Raw genomic sequence first — 24,549 nt, forward strand, 5'->3', positions numbered from 1 at the left:
TTAGTTCCTAATCATTAGCAGTATCTTGGAACCTCTGTCTATCATATTGACCCTGTAAATTTAGTGATTACATAAAGTTCTCTGAATTACTAAGAAAGTATATCTATAAACCCACTTCAGCCAGGGTTAAAGTGGTTGCTTTGCATCTCATCAATCCTGGCTCAAATTCCTGGTACCATATATGGTTCTCAAGCACAGTCAGGCATCACTGCTGAACACAGAGCCAGGAATGGCCCCTGACCACGACCACCAGATGAACCCTTAATAAATAAAAATGAAATAAAACTAACCAGTTCAGAATTTGAAGGATCAAGTCATTCTTTTCAGGGGAACTCAATATAAAGAGAAGCTTTTCTACTCTATAATTTTATTTCTAGTAATTTTCCCTAATAATATTTCTGTTAACACCTAAAAATAAAGGAATTATGATTTGCAGCTGAGTGTTTGGATTCTCTTCTCTTTCCTCCTGTCCTCCTGCTCCTTCATCTTCTTTTTCTCATCCTCCTTTTCCTCCTCCCTATCCCTAGTAATATTTTATTTGGGGTCCACACATGGTGATTCAGTGATGGGGGTTGGCATGGGTGCTGCATATGTAGTGTATGAGCTCTGCCACTTCAGCCACTTCCCTACATTACATTGAGGGGGAACACCCAGCTGTGATTGGGTGCTACTCCCAACTCTGTGCTGGGGGGGGGTCTGATGGTGCTCAGGGGACCATGTGCTCCTACATACACAATATGCACTGAGCCCTTTGAGCCGTCTCTGGCCCTAGAGTTTTTCTTAAAATGAAGAGCCCACTGACTATCTTTCTTCTTGATTTCTTGGAGAACTTTCAGGTACTGTTTTGAGAAATCAGAATGCCAGACTTTCCACATGTAATAATTGTATACTTGACAACTGGAAGTTGACTGATCTGGGATGCTTTTTTCCCTCCATTTCTGTTACTGAAAAGTTGACTGATCTGGGATGCTTTTTCCCTCCATTTCTGTTACTGAAACTATACTATAGCAAAGGAAAAAGAGTGTTAATGCTTTTTTTTTCCTAGAAATAAAAGTGTACAGAAGCAAAATGTCATGACTTCTTGTTTTTTGTTGTTGTTGGTTTTTGTTATTAGTTTCTTTGGTTTGGGGGTCACATTGGGCTCTGCTTAGGCCTGCCTCCTGCTCAGGAAATCATTTTTATCAGGGCTGAGGGATCATATGTAATGGAACCTGAGTTCCATAAGGATGGAACCTGAGTCAGTCAGGCATGTGCAAGGCAAGCACTTTATCCACTATACTATCACTCCAGCCCAGACTACTTGTTAAAGTAATTTTTAAGAAATACAATGCTGGGCCGGAGAGATAGCATGGAGGTAAGGCGTTTGCCTCTCATGCAGAGGGTTATCGGTTCGAATCCCGGCGTCCCATATGGTCCCTCGTGCTTGCCAGGAGCGACTTCTGAGCGTGGAGCCAGGAGTAACCCCTGAGCACTGCCGGGTGAGACCCAAAAACCAAAAAAAAAAAAAAAAAAAAAAAAAAGAAATACAATGCTACCGGGGCCGGCGTGCTGGTGCTAGAGGTAAAGTGTCTGCCTTGCCAGCGCTATCCTAGGACGGACTTCGGTTCGATCCCCCGGCATCCCGTATGGTCCCCCAAGCCAGGAGCAACTTCTGAGCGCATAACAAGGAGTAACCCCTGAGCGTCACTGAGTGTGGCCCAAAAACCAAAAAAAAAAAAAAGGAAAAAAAAATAAAAGAAATACAATGCGGGGCCGGGCGGTGGCGCTGGAGGTAAGGTGCCTGCCTTGCCTGCGCTAGCCTAGGACGGACCGCTGTTCAATCCCCCAGCGTCCCATATGGTCCCCCAAGCCAGGAGCGACTTCTGAGCGCATAGCCAGGAGTAACCCCTGAGCGTCACCGGGTGTGGCCCAAAAACCAAAAAAAAAAAAAAAAAGAAATACAATGCTACCCCCATACTTTCCAATCTGATCACAATGAAGCCCAATCACTAAAAGTGGTTTGGTGTTGTAGTGATTGGTGTGCTCTCTGGATATAGTTTTAGCAGCTTAAAAACAGGCCAGTTCTTTTTATCATGATGCCATGTTCCCTTTTTCCTCTTCATACTATCTTAGCAAGATAATTTGAAGGGCAATTATAATAGAAGTCAGTAGGGGGCTGGAGCTATAGCACAGTGGCTAGGGTGTTTGCCTTGCACATGGACAACCTGGGTTCTATCCCCTTCAATCCCTGACATCAGATTTGGTCTCCCGAGCCTACCAGGAGTAATTTCAAAGCAAGAGCCAGGAGTAATTCCTGAGTACTGTTGGATGTGGCCCCCAAACAAACAAACAAAAAAAGTAGCTACCTAATAGTGAATGGAATGCAAAAAGTTCCCCTAATAGAAAAGTATAGAAATCAGTGCTTAAGGGGCCAGCGAGGTGGTGCCAGAGGTAAGATGTCTGCCTTGAAAGCGCTAGCCAAGGAAGGACCAGGGTTAGATCCCCTGGCATCCCATATGGTCCCTCAAAGCCAGGGGTGATTTCTGAGTGCTTAGCCAGGAGTAACCCCTGAGCATTAAATGGGTGTGGCCAAAAAACAAAGAAAGAGAGAGAGAGAGAGAGAGAGAGAGAGAGAGAGAGAGAGAGAGAGAGAAAGAAAGAAATAAATCAGTGCTTAGGTATAATACCTTAGATAAGAACTTTTTTTTTTTTTTGGTTTTTGGGCCACACCCCACACCCGGCGGTGCTCAGGGGTTACTCCTGGCTGTCTGCTCAGAAATAGCTCCTGGCAGGCACCGGGGACCATATGGGACACCGGGATTCGAACCAATCACCTTAGGCCTTGGATCGGCTGCTTGCAAGGCAAACACCACTATGCTATCTCTCCGGGCCCAGATAAGAACTATTTTAAGAAAATACTATATGGGCCATAGAAATAGCATGGTGGCAGGACATTTGCCTTGCACATAGCCAACTCAGGATTGATGGTGGTTCGATTCCCGGCATCCCATATGGTCTCTCGAGCCTGCCAGGAGTGATTTCTGAGCGCAGAACCAGGGGTAACCCCCTGAATGCCACCAGGTGTCACCCACCCACCCCCCAAAAAAGTATTATATAAAATTGCATTTGTTTGTGATTGGCAAAGGACCAAGTACAAACTCAATAGTACTAGATAAATCTGGAGAGAGAGAGAGAGATCTGCTCTCCAGACAACCTGGGTTTGCTCCTCAGCACCACAGATGGTCTCCTAATACCTCTAGGAGTTACCCCATGCACAGATCTAGGAGTAAGCCCTTAGCACTGCCATATGTGGTCTTGCTCTAAAAAAGAATAGTAATTGTTTTAGGTAAATGTTGGGAATAAATGATACCACAACTTTGTTGTTCTAGTATACGTGGACCTCTACAGTAATGCAATAATGAAGTCTTTCTTTTTTATCCAGGAGTGAGAGAGTGAGAGAAAAAGAAAGACCAACACATCTCTTAGACACGTGAAACATGCACTCCTGCACTGAACAACATTCCTGTTCGTTAGTTTTTAAGTCACACCTGTGGTCCTGAATGATTGCTCCTGCACTTGAGGATCACTCCTGCCAGTGCTAGGCGACTATATGTTGTGCTGCTGTCATCAAACTGTAGCTGACTGCACTCAAGGCATACACTGTAATCCATGTACTATCTTCTGTCCCTTTACTCAATTTTCTGTGCTATTTGAAAGATTCTGGGGAGCTTTCTTAGTAAGAGTGAGGAATCAGTTCCTTCAATGCTGCCTGCATCCTTGACCACAGAAATTGGCACCTTTCTTGTTTTTTTAGATCACATCATTAATTTTTATAAGTGATATCATGTTTTTGTCTAGTAGAAATCTGAATTTTCTGGTTCTAGTTTCTGAGGATTTAAAAATACAGTAGATGGGTTTTTAATGCCCTCAACGTAATGCAGTCACCTTTTCTTTGTTGGTGACAATGTATTTGCCTTTTAAGTCAAGTGAGGTGTTGCTGGTAGCTGGGCAAGGTTTGACTTCTTTATTGTCTTTAGTAACAGAAGTATAGTTAATGATAGCAATCTAGCATTCTGTATCCAGAGTTGATCTCACACCTTTCTCGGATAGCAGCCTTCTGTTCAGCATAGCTGACAGGGAACTGTTCAAAGAGGTGTGATCACTCTCTCCATGGGATGTGAACCAAGCTGTTACAAACCTCAAAGACCTGATAATTAAAAGTTCCAAATTTATCTTTGTATTTACAGAGGAAGTCTGCTTTAAAATGTTTCTACTTGGTGCCAAAGAGATAGTAAAATGGATAGGGTGCTCTCCTTAAACGAGGCCAACCAGATTCTCTAGCCCTGACATCTCATATGGTCCCAGAGCATCTGCCATGAGTAATTTCTGAGTGCAGAGCTGTGAGTAATCGCTGAGCACCACTGGATATGACATACACACAGAATTTTTTTTATTGTTTTTTTGGCCATACCTGGCAGCACTCGGGTTACTCCTGGCTCTGTGCTTAGAAATGGCTCCTGGCAGGCTTGGGGGACCATATGAGATGCCGAGGATCGAACTTGGGTCTGTCCCGGTTGACTGTGTGCAAGGCAAACGCCCTACACTGTGCTGTCACTCCAGCCCCCACACAGAATTTTTAATAAAACTTGCCTACTAATGAATTTGGTACCTGTAACTGAAGAATCTAGTGCAGTATACCCAGATATGGTTACCTTACTCTGTTTTCTAGAGAGAGCAAAATCTATCAAAGATAAATCGTGATTACTAATAGTTTTCCAGTAGCCTGGTTTCGCCTTGCCTGATAGAAGTTGCTGCATCTTTCCAAACAGGTTCTCTAATGGTCTTGCTTCATCATGGCTACAAATATGGAGGGGCTGGTTCAGCACAGAGTGGGGACCCAGCAGGTGGCTGAGGTGAGTGATGGGCTAGCACCATAGCTGGCACCCTTGCTTTTGAAAGGAAAAGTACACGGTGTGCTTTGTTGTTTCAAAATGGTCTTAAGTCAGCAAGGATGCGCAGCACCATCCTGCCATTGAAGGAAAAGGAACAATGACCAAACCATTTATTCCTAACTCTCTTTGGGGTAGCCTCACTGTATTCCATAAGGTAATTGGATGATTTTTCCCCCTTTGAACCAAAAACCAAACACTGCTGCATATCAGATTTGTGAGTATAGTTATAATTCCAAAGCTCTGTTAGTTTCTTGCACACTTGTTCATCAACACAGTGGTCACGGGGGAAAGCCCATTTTGTACGTTCTGCAGCCCTTAATTATCTGAATGGACTGGCAACCGTGCTAAGAAATGCAAAGAAATACTGAGAAATACAAAGGTAAAAGGACAAAGGTCCTTCTGCTAGCTTTCTCAGAGTCTGGTTATGGTGTATGGTGTATGGTGAGAAGTATAATGCTAGGTAAAGACGGTGATCCTCAGGAGCCAGGTGGTTCCTTTTCTTTTTCTTTTTCTTTTTTTTTTTTTTTTTTTTTTTTTTTGGTTTTTGGTTTTTGGGTCACACCCGGCAGTGCTCAGGGGTTACTCCTGGCTCTGGACTCAGAAATGGTCCCTGGCATCCACAGGGGACCATATGGGATGCCGGGATTCGAACCACCATCCTTCTGCATGAAAGGCAAACGCCTTACCTCCATGCTATCTCTCAGGCCCCACCAGGTGGTTCTTGAACGACAGGCTAGCATTTGTCAGAATGCTAAGGAAGTGGAGTGGGGAACTTTGTGCTATATTCTGCAGAGAACATCCTAAGCGAGAAAACTTGTGAAGGCTTCAAGTAACTTGGTATGTTTAGATAATGTGACGTGTAGAAAAAGGAAGTAGAGCCAAATCTCAAATATTCACATTGTACCAAGCCCTGTGCCTGAGTGAACGGCTCACAACCAGTGGTTCTCATACCAAAAATGTAAAATGGTTCAAAATCTTGAGCCAGAGTGGTAGTACAACAGGTTACGTGTTTGCCTTGCATGCAGCCAACCTGGGTTTCTTCCAGCAATAATATGATCCCTTGAGTCCCTCTAGGAGTGATCCCTGAATGTAGAGCAAGTCTAAGCCCTGTGTGCTACCGGATAGGACTCAAAAGTCACACACAGTTGAAAAATGTTCACATCTACTATTTTGGGGGTGTGGTTTGGGCTATGCCCAGCTCCTGGCTCAGTTTCAGAGGTTGCTTTGCATGATGCTTAAGAAACTATGCAGTGATGCGGTGCAAATCCAGGACTTCCACATGCAGAACACACTTCAGCCATTTGAACTATCTCCCGGGCCTTTATAGCTACGATTTGTTGTTGGCACGCCCAGTATTGCGTACATAAATGAGGAAACCGAAGCTCAAGAATGAATTAGCTAAGGGCATACTCTACCAGAACTGTTAATCTGTCCCAGTTGGTTTTACTTCTTCTAAAGCTCCTCCAGTAAATCCTGTATCAAACTGCAACTGGGGGACATTACAAGGATTACATTCTTAAAATACACATCTGGCAAAGACACATTTATTTTTTAAAATACAGACATTTAAAAGAATTAACTTTTGTAGGTAAGTACCCACATGTTGATTTATGCTAGTAATGGTGACTAGATTTTTTTGTTTTCTTTGGTTTTGGGGCTATACTGGTGACGCTCAGGGGTTACTCCTGGCTCTGCGCTGAGTTTGACACTTGACTAACTAACCTCAGTTTTATTCATTTAAAATAGGAGAAAACAATGAATTATGCTGTGCTTATAGTGTCAATTGAGTGTTAAATGAGATAATGAGTTTCTGCTAAAATCTGGTACACTGTATTATATAGATGTCATAAGACTACAAGTACACTTTATAAATGGAATCAAGACACATCATGAGATATGATTTATCCACTCTTTCTTATTTATTTAAAATACACCTGTAGTCTTCTTATGACATGTATATAATACAGTGTATCAAGTTTTAGCTGAGAAATTAATTAAGCAAGGCTATTTTTATAAAAAGTGCTTTTTATTTTTAAACAGTGCCAGGGATAGAACCTGGGGTGTCTACCAATGAGCCATATCCTCTAAACCATAGTCCAGCTCTCTCTCTCTCTCTCTCTCTCTCTCTCTCTCTCTCTCTCTCTCTCTCTCTCTCTCTCTCTCTCTCTCTCGTTTACAGTATTGTTATTGAATGGGGTATCATGCATATCACTTTATCTCTTTTTGGTTTGGGGGCCACACAGTATAGCTGCTAGTTAGAAAATGCTCCTGGCAGGCTTGGTGGACCTTATGTGATGCTGAGGATCAAACCAGGTCGAGGTCCAGGCCATACAATAGGTTCATATTTCACAGTATCCTAAATACCAGTAGTATCTTTGATATTATTTTTTTTCTTGGATGTTATTTTAATGTTAAAAATGTCTCTCCAATGTCCTAGAGTGTCAGAAGCATGGGTAAATACAGGCTTCTGTTAAATATATGTGCTGTGGAATTGACTGAAATTTGATCGACATCACTAGTTCATTTGGGGAATAGGGGGATGTTTGGGACCATACCTAATAGTGTTCAGGGACTACTGGCTCTGTGCTGAGGGTCTCACTCCTGATGGTCCTCGGCACCCTGGGCTATACCAGAGATCAAACTAGGATCGGCCACATCTCAGAATTTAAAACTGCCAACAGTTGGGACTTGAATCACACATAGCAACATTAATTTTGGTTTTATTTGGCTTCATGCTTCAGGGTGTGCTAGAGAGGTGAGAGAAAAACCATGTGATACCAGGTATTGAACTCAGGCCTCTTGGCCCATTGAGTTATTGGTTTGGTTCAGATTTTGTTTTTCACATGTGAAGGAAATGAAGTTTTGGAAGTTGGTTGTTTTGTTTTTTTGGGGGGGGGATTTTGGGGCACACCCAGCAGTGCTCAGCTTGGTTTACTTCTGGCTCTGCACTCAGAAATCACTCCTGGCAGGCTGGAGGGGACCATATGGGTTGCCAGGGATAGATAGAACCCAGGTCGGCAAAGTGCAAGGCAAGATGCTATATTCACTGTGCTATTGTTCCAGCCCTGGAAATGAAAGGTGTTTTTTGTTTCTTTTGGTTTTGGTTTTTGGGTCACACCTGGTGGCGCTCAGGGATTATGCCTGGCTCTGCACTCAGAAATCGCTCCTAGCAGGCTCAGGGGACAATTTGGGATGCTGGGATTCGAACCACCATTCGTCCTGGATTGGCTGTGTTCAAGGCAAACACCGTACTGCTGTACTATCTCTCCGACACCAGGAAATGAGAAGCCTACCTTTCTTCATCATTGCTAAAAAGAAGTAAAATAGTTAAATTTTTTTAAGAGCTTATTCAACTCTTAACAGATGTTTTTGAGTCTAGGGAAATTTAGAATTAAAGCATTTGAGTCACTGATTTTTTTTTTTTTCTTTTTTGCTTGGTTTTGGTTTGGGGCCACACTAAGTTACTACTGGCAGTGCTTGGGGAATCATATGGGATGCTCAGGATGGAATCCTGGTTGGCCACATGCAAGTCAAGCACCCTCTCCACTGGACTCTCTGGCCCTTTAATCATTGACTAACCAATTCTGCTCACAAACTCTTAAATTTCATTTACAACAAAAGTGGGACAATTTTCTATGTCTTGCTAAGATTTTTCCCTGAGGAAAAAAGGGCTTGGCATCATGAGAAATGCACCAAATTCTTATAACTCCAATTACCCTTTCAAGATTTCAGCTTCACTGTTATAGAAAACTTAACATTGCCTTGTAAGGGAATGTTTGAAAACATCAGGCTCTTCCAGTTCTTGAAAAAATCACTCAGATGATATCCACAAGTTAGGGAAAGCAGTCATTTAATTGCTCAGGTTTCGGGTTTCCAGTGTCCTTGAAAGACCTCCTATAGTAAATGAATTCAGTGACTTTGTCTGCCTATGAACTGATATTTAACATATTCTTTTTTTTTTTTTTTTTTTGGTGTTTTGGGTCACACCCATTTGAATCTCAGGGGTCACTCCTGGCTAAGCGCTCAGAAATTGCCCCTGGCTTGGGGGGACCATATGGGACACTGGGGGATCGAACTGCGGTCCTTCCTTGGCTAGCGCTTACAAGGCAGACACCTTACCTCTAGCGCCACCTCTCCGGCCCCGTTTAACATATTCTTGTCTAAGAAATATTTGTATCTATTTAAATGTAGGCCAGGAGCCTGAGTTACAGTACAGAAGGCTTTTGCCTTCCATGCAGCCGGCCCAGGGTTGATTTCTGGAATTCTGTATGCTCCCCTGAGCACTTCCAGTGGTGAGAACAAAGCCAGGACTAAATTCTGAGCATTTCTAGGTATGGTCCAAAAAGAAAAAGTAGGCCAATATCAATATCTATTGGCTTCAAATAGGAAACAATCAGACTTTGTGACTACTGCTACCCTTTATCTTCATTGTCTCCCTAAACCTACTCCTATGTGTTCTGGTTTGTTTTGGTTTTGGAGCCACACCAAGCAATGTTCAGAGATTACTCCTGGAGGTATGCAGGAGATCTAGATAATGGAGATCAAGCCTGGGTGGGTTGTATACAAGGTAAATGTCCTAAGAACAGTGTGCCATCTTTCCAGTCCCAACTTGTAATTTTTCCCCTTTTTCTTTCTTTCCTTTTTTTTTTTTTTTTTTTTTGGTTTTGGGCCATAACTGGGATGGTCAGGGGTCACTCCTGTTCTGCACTCAGGAATCAAACCCAGTTCTGTCCTGAGTCGGCTGCGTGCAAGGCAAAAGCCCTACCCTGGTACTATCTCTCTGGCTCCCTAACTTAATTTTGAAAAATATTTTTGCCCTGGTAATTTTATCATTGTTATGCTGTCATTTTGTAACAGGGAGGTTTTAATTGTGTTGAAATACAAAATGTACCATTGAAAAACCACTTTCAGATGTACCATTCTGTCAGTTGGTATATTTATATCATTCTGTAGCCATTACCATCATTCACCGGAACATTTTCATTAGGGTCAGTAAGCATTAGGGATAAGGCATTTATTTGCTTTGCAGTCAACCTCATTTTGCTGCCATCACACAATTCCCCAGAACATCACAGAGGGTGGGGGTAGAGTGGAGGAGAGGAATATGTGTTCCAGAAAGAGAGAGCACAAGTTTGAGAGAGCAAGTAAGCATGCAGAGAAGCAAGGATAAAGATAAGGGCTTGGTGAGCAGAGGGGGGGTGGGTCTTTGTGTTTTATTTGGAGACTTATGCCCATAGGTGCTTGCGGACTACTCCTGGCTCTGTCCTGAGGGAGTCTCTCTGGGCTACCTGCACACACTGCTGTCTGTGCTCAGCCCTTAGAGCTTTTCTGCTGCCCCTGGATATTATATTGTATAACATTATGAAAGAAGAGACTAGTTTTTTTTTGTTTTGTTTTGTTGTTTTTTTTTTTTTTTTGGTTTTTGGGCCACCCCCAGTAACGCTCAGGAGTTGCTCCTGGCTATGTGCTCAGAAGTTGCTCCTGGCTTGGGGGACCATATGGGACACCAGGGGATCGAACCGCGGTCCGTCCAAGGCTAGCACAGGCAAGGCAGGCACCTTACCTTTAGTGCCACCGCCCGGCCCCAAGAGACTAGTTTTGATGCTGTGTTTCCCAGTCCTAGACTTTCCTTCTTGCAGTAAAAATATATCTTTGCTGCATAAAATATAAATGTGTCATATGTCTTAGTTAGATTCTTCCTAATGTCTCTAAAGTGATCATAAAAATCATCTGAATACTATTTTCCATAGCAAATACATTGGAGGAATTTTTGGTTTTCCCCTTTTTATTTATTATTATTGTTGTTATTATTATTATTATAATAATTAGTCTGTGAAAACATTCCTTCTAAAGATCTTGGCCTCCAGACTGTGGTTTGATCATGCTCTGAATCCAGCACAGCTGTGGTCCTTCGCCTCTTTCAGTTTGGATTTTTTCCTTCAACATGTTTTTCTTTTATTCTGATAGAAATGTCATCAGGGTACATCAGAGCTAATTGTTTTTAGATCTTCCATATCTAAAGTTACCTTTATTTCAATGTTTGTAATTAAATGTGTAGTTTGGGTAGTCTGGGTATAGAAATCTATGCTATGCTGAAAATAACTTGGCCTCAGAATTCAGGGACCTTTTAGAATTTAAATTTTATTCCAGTTTTGGGTTTTTATTTCTTTGTTTAGTTTTGTTTGGGGCCCACACTCAGTGACGCTCAGGGGTTACTCTTGGCTAAGTGCTCAGAAATTGCTCCTGGCTTGGGGGATCATATGGGATTCTGGGGATTGAATCCGGGTCAGCCGTGTGCAAGGCAAATGCCCTACTTCTTTGTTATCGCTCTGGCCCAAGTTTTGGGTTATTTTTAAGAAGGCTATTCTTGGTTTTTGTTTTGTGGGTCACATAGCAGTGCTCAAGAGATATTCTTGGTTGAATGATGGGGCTTATTGCCACAGAGCGAGTTGACCATATGATTGAACACAGGCTCTTGCCTGTGGAGCATATGTCCAGCTCTTTGAACCCTCCCCAGGCCTACTTCTCCATCTTCAAAGGGTGGGGATCTTCTCTTTGTCCCATCCATTCTCCCTTTCTTCTGCTTTTTCTGCACTTGATTTGTTTTACTGTATTTGATTGGTTGCTTACTTTACTGTGGCCTTAGAAATTCTGAATGGTAGTGCTTGGTCACTCAGTGAATGAATTGCAGTACTAGGAATCGAACTCCCTGCCTCATGTTTGCAAACCAGGTATCTTACAGTTGGTGAGAAGTAGAGGTGGGGGCTGAGACCACACCCATCTGTGCTCCTCAAGAGTAATAGGGATTAAACAAGGATTGGCTGCATATGCAAAGTATGCTCCTTACTGCTGTATTATTTTTCTGGTCCTTGTTGCCCCTCTCCTTTTTAAAGGAATACAGTAGTTCATTTTTCCTTTTTGAATTGGGTGCCTAATTTGTGCTCAAATCTGAAAAATGATGACATCTTCCTTTAACTTAGATTGTTGTTAGTACCTTCAAAAGCTTGGGATGTAGAGATTTGTTTTTTGTGACAGTAAGACTTTTTTTCTTAATTTCCTTTCTTCTATCTATCTAGATAGTACAGCAGGAAGAACACTTGCCTTGCAAGAAAGAGACCTAGGAGGTTCTATTCCTTGCACATCAAATAGTCCCCAAAGCTAGGAGTGATCCCTGAGTATAGAGCCAGGTGTTAGCCCATAACACCTACCTTCAGGTGTGAACCCCCAAAACCTAAAATAAACAATGGAATTTCCATTCTCTTCCTACCTCCTACTTTTGCTCATTCTATATAAATGTAAATATTCATAATCTTGCTTTTCATCCTCATAATCTTGCTTTCTTTTCATCCTCCAAGTTTTGGTTTGTTTTCTTTTAGCTGGTTTTAGGCCATCATCTTCATGTTTATTATCTGTCAGTGTATTAAAACAACCAATGAGAATCAAGGAGTTGACTTAAAGGTCTAGAGTGCATGCTTTTTGTATGCAGAGACCGTAGGCTCAATCATATGAACAGTGCAATGTGTGGCCAAAATAAGTCAATCAGGTAAGTAGTGAGTCTTCCATATCAGATAGGAGAAATCTTTTATTCCAGTCTCACCTTAGTTTACTGTGATCTCAAGAACTTTCCTCTGCAGCTTTGGGGTAGAGTTGAGGCTTAGGTTTTGAAGCCTATTCTGGCCTATACTGCCCTAACTTGCAAAGACTGCATATGTTCAACTTCCTCTTAGAACGTGAGCTCTTTGAGTCTAGAACTTTGGTCTGTGTTCACTTGCCTGTCCTGTCATCTTTGGGTTAGGTGAAATAATTTTGTAAACTGAATTTGGTGCTGCTATTTCTGTAGGATTTGAGAGGGGGTTGTAAAAAGCAAACTGTTGGGCCAGAGAGATAGCATGGAGGTAAGGCATTTTCCTTGCATGAAGAAGATTGGTGGTTCGAATCCTGGCATCCCATATGGTCACCCAAGCCTGTCAGGAGTGATATCTGAGCGTAAAGCCAGGAGTAACCCCTGAGCGCTGCCGGGTGTGGCCAAAAATAAAGCAAACTGTCGTTACCTTTCATTGGAATAAAACAACTTGCAAAGATATCCATTATCATTAAAACTATTGGTTCAGGCATCAACGATAGTTTAACAGGCAAAGCATTTATTGTCTTGTACAGAGCTTCCTGGGTCTGAGCCCTGATACCCATATGGTCCCTCAAGCACTACTAGGTGTGAATATATATAATCAAGTGTACAGTGAAATTGATGCCATATATACAGAATATCATATTTCTGAGTTTTCCATATCTTCCTTCCACTCATAGTTTAAAAAGGGAGGACAGACATAGCCATAGTACAGATAGTGGGTAGAACATTTACCTTAAAGGCAGCCTACCTGATTCAATCGTCAGCACCCCAGATGGTCCCCTGAGTCCTGTCAGGACTAAGCCCTCATAAGCACAGCTGGGTATAGCCAAAAAACAAAAAAATCTCTTTTGAATTGGTTGGATTCCTGGTAACATGCTAGTGAACTCTGTTTTGGAAAGGTGTTCTTTAAGAGGAAGTGAGGCACATTTCTTAAAGGCAAGGGAGAACTTCCTAAAACAAAGTACATCTTCCCTTGAAGCAATTAGCCATATTATTAGACAAACTGCTTCAGTAGCTGGCAAACGAGCAGGAACATAGCAATTTTGCTTCCTTAGTTACAGAGTGATAGTGTACCTGACCTTCAACAGAACAGAGTCAGAGAGAAGGCGTCTTTAAACAGTTCTGTCTGGTTTGGGTGAATGGAATCTGCACTGGCAGTTTGAAAGTAAATGCCTGTGAGTTTACCCAACCTCCTCCGGCCTGGGAAGTTGCTGAGGAAAATGTAAATAAGGTGGGTGCTTGCTGGGAGCCATTGGTTGGGTAACTGTAAGTGATCAGCTGTTCTGGTGCTGCAGTGTTGGAACCTGCTCTCCTTTGTTTTGCAGGGAAGCCTTCTTTTAATGCTTTATATTTTATGATTATTTGGCTTTGGATAAGTTTATAAAAGAGCAATAGATTTAGATGCCTGTTAACTTACATGAAGGAATTCAATTAGTATCTTGCTATGCTTAGCAGTTAGTAAATTATTTCTTCGAAGAGCTTATTTACTATTACTAGATAAATTCAGGTGAGTGAGGCAAAAAGATGTTGCTTGCAGCTAGTTAATCTGCCAACAGAATTTCTGAGCCATGTTACTCTAAATGCTAAAACACTGTTTTACTTAGTAGTATCTGCTAGCTCTTGACTTTGGGCCTTTGTTTTTGTGCCAAGAAACTTAGAACTAGGTTTATGTGCTCCCTGGGCCTATGTACATGGTACTCATTCATATGCACATGTTGCCCGCATTGCCCCTCTTGAGTTATGTACTTTCCTACTTTCGCTTGGTGTGTTCTCTCTTGGGCCCATTACTTTCTTAATGTCTCCCTCTCCTTCCTCAGAACTTCTTTTTTTTTTTTTTTTTTTTTTTTTGGTTTTTGGGCCACACCCAGCGGTGCTCAGGGGTTTCTCCTGGCTGTCTGCTCAGAAATAGCTCCTGGCAGGCACGGGGGACCATATGGGACACCGGGATTCGAACCAACCACCTTTGGTCCTGGATCGGCTGCTTGCAAGGCAAACACCACTGTGCTATCTCTCCGGGCCCTCCTCAGAACTTCTAAATAAAACACTTTCTTATTTCACACACACAAGAAAGTAGCTTAATTTTTTTTATAATAGTATCAACAGAGACATTTAAAAATGATTGATCATATCTGATACAAACTAGCATGGTTTATAATATTCAAGTTTCATTTCTTCACTGACTCAAGTATAACGAGGGACTAGTTTTACATGTAGGTCTTCAAAAAAAGTGATATTTATGAACATGGTACCTTCACATTGAAAGGTTTTAACCCTTAGGGTGAGGCTAGAGGAAGCACTTTTGAACCATCACCTCCTCTGGATTTTCTCTGATGCAAGTAGCCAACCCAAAGAAGGGTTAACTTTACCCATTACACTGGTTAGTGGTCCTTTGAAAGCAAAAGGGCATCTTTGGTATATTTTAGTTAAAGCTAGAGTCATCAGCTGCCTGAAACCCTTTACCCTACTTTGGCATTTATTTACATTGTTCTTTCTTTCACTTGGAATGTTAAGGAGAAGTCGGAAGTTCCTGCTTGGATTTGTAACATACTAAGTTTGCAGTGACCTGTTTTTTTTTTCTCTCAGGGTATGAACTTTGTTGCCCTAACTGTAAACTCAGGAAACGTAGCCAAAAACTCAGAATAAATTTAGGTTTCGGAAACTTAGTATTTGTTCATTGTGTTTGTTTCCTCATCCTAAATGTTCATCTTTTAACAATGATGATTTGTTAAAATCCTAAGAATTATTTCTTAAAGCGTGTTAGCATGCCAAAGTCATGAGATGAAATATACAGGATTCTCATTCCAGGGTGAAATGTCTGTTGAAACTCATTTTATGCCTCATAAACCCATATGAATTAATGGAAGACAGAACTTCTCAGTTTATATGCCAAAGCTCCAAAAGGGTACAAAGAGAGTTCTAGTAGCCCAGGTCTTTCCTTGGCTCCTCGTATAGTCCCTGAACAATGCTGGAAATGATTCCTGAGTGCAGAGCCAGGAGCAACCCCTAAGCATCGCTAGGTATGGCTCCAAACAAAACATGAACAATAAAAATATCCTTCAAAGAACCACGTTTCGATCCCCCCAGCGTCCGATATGGTCCCCCGAAGCCAGGGGAAATTTCTGAGTGCTTAGCCAGGAGTAACCCCTGAGCATCAAACGGGTATGGCCTGAAAAACCAAAAAAAAAAAAAAAAAAATCCTTCAAAACAGTTTTTGTTTTGTTTTGTTTTGGGACTGCACCTACTGGTGCTCAGGATTACTCCTAGTTGTGAGCTCAGAAATCACTCCGGGTAGTCTCCGGAGACCATATAGGATGCTAGGGATCAACCAGGCTGGCTATGTGCAAGGCAAACGCCCTACTTGCTGTGCTATGGCTCTGGCCCCCCTTGAAGACAGTTTTGCTGAACATGTTGCATGTCTAATAAGCCAAAAGGCTGACAGTGGAGCAGAACAGAGAAGTCTAATAGAGTCCCAGGATCTAGGACCAAATTAGACTTCTTGTTAGCAGACGGCCATTGTGGGCCTATGCCTAGTTTGGTGAAGGAAAAATAGGAAATAGAGGGAAGCAGGCAATTCACTTCATTCTCAGTGGACAGGGCTAAATTGCAGGAATTCTATGAGAGCCTAGAGTGAGTTGACTACTAATCTTAGGGTTCAGGAAAAGCAGAGAAGCAAAGATTTTTTTTTCTTTTTTATTAAACCTCTTAGACAGTAAAAACATTTGTGTGTTGAATGTACAGCTAACTTTAGAAAGGATGCAAAATGGAGCAGCTGACATACCCTTGGTGTGAGTCAGAGATCATGACCTGCAGAACCTTTGTCCAATAATACTTTCACATCCTGCTTGCTTGTGGTTTACTTGAGTCCTTTGTGGTTTGAGTCCTTTGGAATGGCAATTCAATAACTCGTCTGTTGAACCCTTAGTTTTCTTGTGAAAGCGCAAGTCTTTTGCCACAAACATAGACCTGGGTGTTGGCAGGTATTTATTCGTAATATTAAGAATCCATAAAGTGGGGCCGGCGAGGTGGCGCTAGAGGTAAGGTGTCTGCCTTGCAAGCGCTAGCCAAGGAAAGGACCACGGTTCGATCCCCGGCGTCCCATATGGTCCCCCCAAGCCAGGGGCAATTTCTGAGCTCATAGCCAGGAGTAACCCCTGAGCATCTAACGGGTGTGGCCCAAAAAACCAAAAAAAAAAAAAAAAAAGAATCCATAAAATTTGCAAGCATATCCCTTAATAGGTAAGGGATATGAAGCTATAGGCATGGTTGCAAAGCTGCCAGATATCAAATACAACTCCCAAGTTTAATCATTCCTTGTCATCTCAGGACCTATCTCTCCCCCAGCACCCCCCTCGCCCACACACACTGATGACTGCTTACCCAGCCTGTGCTCAGCAGGTCCAAGTTAAATATGTGCAACACATTCACATATTGATGACTGGTCCAGGTTAAATATGTGCAAGACACACACACACACACACACACACACACACACACACACACACACACACACACACACACACACACACACACACACACTGATGACTGCTTGTGCAACACATTCACATATTGATGACTGGTCCAGGTTAAATATGTGCAAGACACACACACACACACACACACACACACACACACACACACACACACACACACACACACACACACACACACACACACACACACACACACACTGATGACTGCTTACCCAGCTGCAACTCCCAGATATAGCACAGGGTCAGTGCTCAGCAGGTCCAAGTTAAATATGTGCAAGAGGCACTTTGACTTACCCGCTTAAGATTAGAATTATGCCATATGTGGCCCTTTCTATATTCTGGCTTGTGGATCTCTCTTTAACTCAGCTAAATGTTTTTGAGGTTCATAGCAAGTAACTACTGCATTCCTTTTTGTACCAGAATAATATTCCACAGTATACTATAGATAGACCATGTCTTGTTCATCAGTTGGTAGTCATTGAATTGTCCCCCCCTCCTTTTTTTTAACCTCAGTAGGGATAATAATGTTCTGAATATTTACAGATATATTTTTTGTTTCTCTTGTATATATAACTTGCAATAGAATTGCTGATTATTCTTTTTTTTGTTTGTTTTATGGCCCCACTCATTGGTCCTCCAGAATGACTCCTGGCAGTTTGATCCAGGGTCATAGCCCTCACCTCCTGTACTATCTCTTGGCCCAGAATACACATTTTGTTTGTTTGTTTCATTTTGTGGGCAGTCCTCAGGGCTCTATGCTCCGGGATCATTCCTGGTACATTCAGAAGACTTTCATTCAGAAGACCCTGTGCTGTACCAGGAATCGAACTTGGGTAGGCTACATGCAAGGCAAGCACTCTTTCCTATATATAAATCTACATATAAATATTTCTGTTTGTTCTCCTATATATAAATATTTCTCCTATATATAAAACTCCTATATATAAATATTTCTGTTTGTTCATTTATATATATTATATATATACTCTTTCTTGCCCTCAGAATACTCATTCTGTTAAATAAATTTTTTTTTTTGTCCCCCAATTCACAATACATACCTGGCAAGGGGCCTGTGTTGAGGTGTATATGGGGTGCCTTTACTGTACCTCCTCTTTCTATACAGCCAGTGTAAAGAACACAGCCTGTGGTAAGATTTGGGAGGCCTTATCTGTTATTTATTTTATTTTTTTTTTTCTTCAGAGCAAACTAAAGTTGTTTTTTTTTTTGTTTGTTTTTTTAAAGTAAGAATTCATTTAAAGGACAAAATTGATTAACATAATGAGGTAAACTAATATAACATAATATAGTGACATAACATAACATATAATATAATTGATATAATAATAATACATGTAAGTCAAAGAAAATTTCTGATTAAAAACACAATTTTTGTAATGGCTTACATATCTTTCACTGTAGTATTTTGGGTACATATTCACATTGAATCAGGGGAATACCCATCACCTAATATGTCCTCTTCTCAATCAAAAATCAAATATGCTGAAAATAGGCAAAATCCTGTCTAGAGGCTTCCAACCTCAGTTTGAGAGAGGATGTGAAAAAAGTAATTAAAATACCACAACAATACAAAAAAAAATAAAAATAAAAAAATATCGAATTAAATAACCGATAAGCACCACAGCAATAAAGACAGGCACCACACAATAATCTCGGTTCTGAAATCAAATCATACTCAAGTGCAAAAAAGAAAGAGAAAGACAAAACAAAATAAAATAAAATAATATTGGAGACATCAACCGTAATCTCCACACCAAAATAAAGACGTCAAAAAAAATAGATCATTTATTCTCCTCTTGCTGCTTTCGTGGTATGTGGAAGACTTCTACTTTATCTTGGATGGTAAAATCAGACCTGTTTCTAAAGATCTTGGTGGCTGTGCAGATCAGGGAATGGAGTTTATGAAGTCTTTCTTTGTGGTTCTAGCAGTTATGCTTCTTCAATGTCATTTTTTTGTTTTTTATGTGTTCTAGGTGTTTCAGAATAGTGCTACCATTCTGTGTTTTTCTTTTGTCTTCTGACTTACTTCATTTAACATAACATGATCTAGGTCCATCCACGTTGCTGCAAAGTCTGTGATTGTATCATTTCTAACTGCCATGTAATATTCCATTGTATATATGTACCACATCTTAATGATCCATTCATCTGTTGTTGGACATCGAGGTTGGTTCCAAGATTTGGCTATTATACTGAGTGCTGCAATAAATAGTGGGGTGCATATGTATTTTGGAATGAATGTCCTTCCATCTTGGGGATATATGCCTAGGAGAGCAATTGCTGGGTCAAATGGCAGCTCAATTCTAAGTTCTTTGAGCACTCTCCAGACTTTTCTCCATAGATGTTGGACCAAGGGGCATTCCCACCAGCAATGAATGAGAGTTCCTTTCATACCACATCCTCTCCAACAAAGGTTGTTCCCATTATTTTTGATGTGAGCCAACCTCACTGGTGTGAGGTGGTATCTCATTGTTGTCTTGATTTGGATCTCCCTGATGATGAGCGAAGGTGAGCATGTTTTCATGTGTTTGTTGGCCATCCTTCTCTCTTCCTCAGAGAAATGTCTATTCATTTCGTCTCCCCATTTTTTTATGGCTTCGTTTGGTTTTGAAGGGCTCAGGTTTCTGAGCGCTTTGTATGTTCTAGATATCAGCCCTTTATCTGATATATCAAGTGAAAAGATTTTTTCCCATTCTGTTAGCTGTCTTCTTGCATTAAGTAGGGTTTCTTTTGCCATGCAGAAGCTTTTTAGTTTGATATAGTCCCATTTGTTTATAGTTGATGCTAACGTTTTTGCCATTGGTGCTCCATTCTCAAAGACCCTTTTGATATAAAGGTCTTCGAGTGTTCTGCCTATTTTATTCTCGATAAACTTTATAGATTCAGGTCTGATTTCCAGATCTTTGATCCATTTTGAGTTGACTTTTGTATAAGGAGTGAGATATGGGTCGATTTTCACTTTCGTGCATATGAGTTTCCAGTTGTACCAACACCATTTGTTGAATAGGCTTTCTTTGTTCCATTTCATATTCTTGCCTCTTTTATCAAATATTAGCTGGCTATATATCTGGGGGTTTATGTCTGGGAATTCTGTTCTAATCCACTGGTCTGAGGTCCTGTCTCTGTTCCAGTACCATGCTGTTTTTATTACTATGGCTTTATAGTATAGTTTCAAGTTAGGTAAGGAGATACCTCCCAACTTCTCATTTTTCAGAATGTGTTTAGCTATCCTGGGTCTTTTATGGTTCCAAATGAATTTTATAATTGATTGTTCTATTTCTTTAAAGAATTGTGTCTGGATTTGGATAGGGATTGCATTAAATCTATATAGCAGTTTGGGTAAAATAGTCATTTTGACTATGTTAATTCTACCTATCCATGAGGATGGGATGTTCTTCCATTTCTTTAGATCATCTTCAATTTCTTTCTGAAGTGTTTTGAAGTTTCCCTGGTATAGATCTTTCACTTCTCTTGTAAGGTTGATTCCTAGGTATTTGATATTTTTTGATACTATCTTAAATGGAATTGTATTTTTAATCTCTCTCTCCTCAACTTCATTGTTTGTATATAAAAACGCTACTGTCTTTTGTGTATTGACTTTGTATCCAGCCACTTTACTGTATTGGTTGATTGTTTCTAGGAGTTTTTCTGTGGATTCTTTAGGGTTTTTGATGTATATCATCATATCATCAGCAAATAGAGCTAGCTATTATATAAAATAAATAAATTTTATTATACATATATTTACCATTCATAAGTGTATAATACTTAATTATAACAGTTTTTCATGCAACCAACTTTCAGGTTAAACTCTCTGTACCTTCTTAGCAATCACCACCCTATCTATGTTTACCTTGTGTAGATGACCTCAATTCTGGCTTCTTACATTATGGGTTGAAATTATTTTGGTTTGGGGGCGAGGCCTGGCAGTGCTCAGAGGTCATTCCTGTCTCAATGGACAGTGTTGTGCCAGGGAGCATTTCAGACTTTCTGTATGCAAAACATACTTACAGGCCTTTGAGATATCTCTCTGGCCCAGATTGAAATTTCTGTTTGTTCATTCTTTATTTATTTATTTATTTTTTTGGTTTTTATTGTGTCACACCCAGCAGCGCTCAGGGGTTACTCCTGGCTCTATGTTCAGATATCGCTCCTGGCAAGCTCAGGGGACCATATGGGATGCCAGGATTCAAACCAGTGACCTTCTGCATGCAAGGCAAATGCTCTACCTCCATGCTATCTCTCCAGCCTGTTTGTTCATTCTTAAAGCCTTTTTAAGAGGTTTACTGAAATTTAATTCATAGTATAGCATACCTATTTAAAATATATGATTCTGTCTTTTGATATATTCACATGGTTGTATAGTTGCAACTATTATTATATATCTTGATTTGGAACTCATTTACTACCTACAATATTTACTAGCTACAATAGTTTTCTGTGGCTTCCTGTACGATTTTCTGAGTTCAACTTTATGTCTTGTTGAAATAATAGCTAGTTTTGCTTCTTTTACCTAGGTCTGTGTGCTTCTATTTATTTTCTTTTTCCTTTTTTTCCTCCTCCTCCTCCTCCTCCTTCTTTTTCTTCTTCTTCTTCCTTCTTCCTTCTTCCTTCTTCTTTCTTTCTTTTTCTTTTTTCTTTTTTTTTTATTCTTTTGGGCTACACCCAACAGGGCTGCGTTCAGGATTACTCCTGGCTCTGCACTCAGAAATTATTCCTGGCAAGCTTGGGGGCGGGATAGGGCAGGGACGTGGGACCATATGGAATGCAGGAATTGAAACTGGGTCAGCCATGAGCTAGGCAAATGCCCTATCCAGTGTGCTATCGCTCAGGCCCCCATTTCTTTTTCTTAACTGACATTCCTGGATAGAACCTCCAATACATGCCAAATAGAAGTGTTTAAAGTGGCCGTCTTTGTCCTGTCTTGATCTTAGAGATAAAACTTTCAGTCTTTCATCTTTCCATATTATGGTAGCTTTGAGTCTTTTCCAAGTTCTCTTTGTTAGCTTTAGAACTTATTTTCTATTTCTAGTTTAAGTATTTTTTTTATCATGAAAGGATATTAAATTTTGTCAAATACCTTTTCTGTGCTTAATGAGATGATCTTGATTGAAATGGTCTTGTGACTTTCCTTTAATGTGGTATATTGTATTTTTGTATTTGCTCATGTGAACCAACCCTGCATTCCTGTAATAAATCCCTATAGTCATGGTATATAAACCTTATGCTGCTAGATTAGGTTTGATGGTGTTTGAGAATTTTTTACATCTATTTTTATAAAAAAAATAATAATGATTTGTGGGACCAGAACAGTTGCACAGGCGGTAGGGCATTTGCCTTGCATGTGCTAACCTAGGACTGACCGGGTTCAATCCCCCGGCGTCCCATATGGTCCCCCAAGCCATTGGCGATTTCTGAACACATAGCCAGGAGTAACCCCTGAGTGTCACTGGGTTTGGTCCAAAAACCAAAAAGAAAGAAAGAAAGAAAGAATGATTTGTAAGTTTTGGTGTGCTATTTTTAGTTGTGATATCAGATAATGTTGACCTCTTAGAATTGGGAAGTATTCACATGTATATTTGTATATGTGTATATACATGTACAGATGCTGTTTTTATTATAGTGCCATGGACTCACATGTACCCAGTGCTGAGGGTCGAACACAGGGCCTCACTTATATAAGGTAAATACAGTACCAGAGTCACATCCCCAACCCCTTGTTTATTTCTTTTTTGTGTGGGGGCGAGGGAATTTGGGCCACACCTACTCTGCTCAGGGATCACTTTTGGCAGGGCTTAGAGAATCGAACCTGAATTAGTTTTCTACATACAAAACAAAGCACATTACCCTCAGTACCCTCTCTGGTTCCTCTTTACATTTTTTAATATAATTTTTATTTTAATCATAGTGGCTTACGTATCGTTTACAATAATATTTTAGGTACATATTAACATTGACTCAAGGGAATCCTCTTTACTTTTTTTTTTTTTTTTTGGTTTTTGGTTTTTGCGCCACACCCAGCAGTGCTCAGGGGATACTCCTGGCTGTCTGCTCAGAAATAGCTCTTGGCAGGCACGGAGGTGGGGGGGGTGGGGGGGCACATGGGACACTGGGATTCGAACCAACCACCTTTGGTCCTGGATCTGCTGCTTGCAAGGCAAACGCCGCTGTGCCATCTCTTCGGGCCCTCCTCTTTACATTTTTAAGAATCATTTGTAATGCATTGATTCACAGTATACTTTGTTTATTTGTTTGTTTGGAGGCCACACCTGGTAATGTTTGGGGCTATAATTTTTCTCTGCACAGGGGACCATGTACCTGGGATCAAGCCATGGTTGGATACATGTAAGGCAAGGCCTTACCTCTTGCGCTTCCCCTCCAGCCTGTGATTTACTACTAATTCGGACAGATAATATGTACGACCACTTAGAACTTGAACTTGTGTTTGACGGGGATTAATTAGCTAAACTCCTCCTCTTACGTTACTGATGGACTTTTTCCAGTCACATCCCAATATAACTGAATGATTGCTGGGACTCTGGATAGCTTTAATCTGCATAGATTTCAGTGTGATCCTACTTCTGTTTGCCATCCTCAGCCTTTCTTTTTTTTTTTTTTTTTTTGGTATTTGGGTCACACCAGAAGTGCTCTTGGGTTACTCCTGGCTCTACACTCAGAAATACCCTCTGGCAGGTTCAGGGGACCATATGGGATGCCAGAATTCGAACCACCATCCTTCTACATGCAAGGCAAATGCCTTATCTCCATGCTATCTCTTCGGCCCCTCAGCCTTTCTTTTGGACACTCTTTTTATTTTCTTTTTTAAAAAAATTTTGCTAACTTATTTATTTTGGGGATGTCATACCTGGTACTGCTCAGAGGCTACTTCTGGCTTTGAGTTCAGGAATTTCTCCTGGTAGGCTTGGGTGCCCAAATGGGATACCAGAAAAAGAAGCCAGTTTTACCGTGTGCAAGGCGAATACCTTACCCACTTTACTCTCTCTGTGGCCCAACCCCATGGACACTGTCTTCTTCTCACACCCAGCTATGCTAAGGGATTGCTCCTGGCTCTGCGCTCACAAATTACTCCTGATTGCTCAAGCAACCATATGGTATGCTGGGATATGAACTTGGTTGGTCGTGTGCAAGGTGAATGCCTTACCTGCTGTACTATCACTCTAGCCCCATGGACACTCTTTTTTGATTTTTGAATCAGATGCTGCCATGCTCGGGGATTATTTCTGGCTCTGTACTTAGGAATCACTCCTGGCAGGCTCCAGGGATCAAACCCAAGTCAGCCCTACCCGCTGTACTATCACACCAGCCCAGACTGTTTTCTTAAAGGGATATTGTATAACTGATTTCAGGACAGGAAAAAAAACACACACACCAATATCACCATTGTAGATTCTTATTTTATTGAAGTTGTATGAAACAGTACTGAAAACTCTTTCATTTTTATTTCATCCTTGTGTTTTTAGCA

The 24,549-nt window shown here is 41.0% G+C and overlaps 1 protein-coding gene and 1 non-coding gene across 3 annotated transcripts in view; one reads left to right on the forward strand and one right to left on the reverse strand.

Moving 5' to 3' along the window:
• NR2C2 (nuclear receptor subfamily 2 group C member 2) overlaps positions 1-24,549 on the forward strand; it is an 82,952-nt gene that overhangs the window by 15,238 nt on the left and 43,165 nt on the right. The gene's annotated exons all lie outside the window — the stretch shown is intronic.
• On the reverse strand, positions 18,080-18,212 carry LOC125998468 (small nucleolar RNA SNORA51). The gene has a single exon (XR_007492034.1). It is a non-coding gene; the product is annotated as a small nucleolar RNA SNORA51 (small nucleolar RNA).

Source organism: Suncus etruscus, chromosome 20, assembly GCF_024139225.1.
Source record: "Suncus etruscus isolate mSunEtr1 chromosome 20, mSunEtr1.pri.cur, whole genome shotgun sequence".
In the NCBI taxonomy this organism is placed as follows: Eukaryota; Metazoa; Chordata; class Mammalia; order Eulipotyphla; family Soricidae; genus Suncus; species Suncus etruscus.